General features: G+C 45.2%; 1 non-coding gene across 1 annotated transcript; it reads right to left on the bottom strand.

Annotated features, from left to right (window-relative positions):
* Positions 1-837: 837 nt before the first annotated feature.
* Positions 838-907, bottom strand: TRNAE-UUC (transfer RNA glutamic acid (anticodon UUC)). The gene has a single exon. It is a non-coding gene; the product is annotated as a tRNA-Glu (tRNA).
* Positions 908-1,188: the final 281 nt, after the last annotated feature.

Raw genomic sequence — 1,188 nt, 5'->3', positions numbered from 1 at the left:
TAGATAGGGTTTTTTAAAAACCTAGAGCTCTGCTCTTTGCATAGACCAAGGCTGCACAACTTTCTCCCTCTCAGCTATTGTTGGACTACAGCGCCCATCACCCCTGACTACTGGCCACTGTGGTTGGGGGTGATGGGAGTTGTAGTCCAACAACAGCTGTGCAGCTCTGTCATAGACTGACCCTATATCTAAGTGTAAGAAACCCTTGGATGAGAATGATACTTCCTGCAAGAACCTTCTTGACTACTGATGCTCTCCGTTCATGATTCCATTTAATTTTAGAAGTGATGGATTCAAAGCATACTTACTCTGGCTCCTAAATGCTTGTGTGTAGAAAACACCTGCCTTCTCTCCATCCTGCAAATTGCTTTTGTTTGTAATGAATCCTAATGATCGGTTTGCATCCTGCTTTGTAACACAAAGCCATCCCGATCTATCTTTATTCTCTCTGCTTTGATATATTAGAATGGTTTCCTCCAGGCAGCAATCAGGGTTGATAAAATGTTGCCGCTCAATTCAGAAGCATAAAGCACATTTGTGTGTAAGTGAGATGGGTCTCATTTGCGTTTTGTATCAGCAAACCTGAGTCAATTGCTTCAAAATTACCATGAATTGACATCGTCAGGAAATCCATGTTGGCATTCAAGAGGATTTAGTATTAACCCACTGACTGAATGGCATTCAGAGCCACTTCTAAGAGCCTGTACAGAACACAGAAACATAGGAAGCTGCTTTATACTAAGTCAGACCATTGGCCTGTCCAGCTCAGTATTGTCTACACTGATTGGCAGCAGCTCTCCAAGGTTTTAGGCAAGAGTATCTCCCAACCCTACCTGGAGATGCTGCCAAGGATTGAACCTGGGACCTTCTGCATGAAAAGCAGATGCTCTACCACTGAGCTACTACCCCATCCCCCCATCCAAATGCAATCCAGGGAGGACCCCGCTTAGTAAAGGGAACAATTCATGCTCACTACTGCAAGACCAGCTCTTCTTTCCAAGAGGTTCAAACCACGAGCCATACAGGTCACATATTAAGGACCAAACTAGGGTCCAAAGACATGTGCTTAAGGCACATCCTGCAGTGATCATGACCATGTATCCCCCGCTTGCATTGGCAGATGTGGTGGGCAGTTTGTAGGAGTGGGAAGACCCTTTGACCCAGATCATAGGTGACCCTGCACTGTCA

The sequence above is a fragment of the Hemicordylus capensis genome, chromosome 9 (assembly GCF_027244095.1).
Source record: "Hemicordylus capensis ecotype Gifberg chromosome 9, rHemCap1.1.pri, whole genome shotgun sequence".
Taxonomy (NCBI): Eukaryota; Metazoa; Chordata; class Lepidosauria; order Squamata; family Cordylidae; genus Hemicordylus; species Hemicordylus capensis.
The sequence above is the reverse complement of the archived record's forward strand: the minus strand, read 5'-3'. Positions and strand labels throughout refer to the sequence as shown.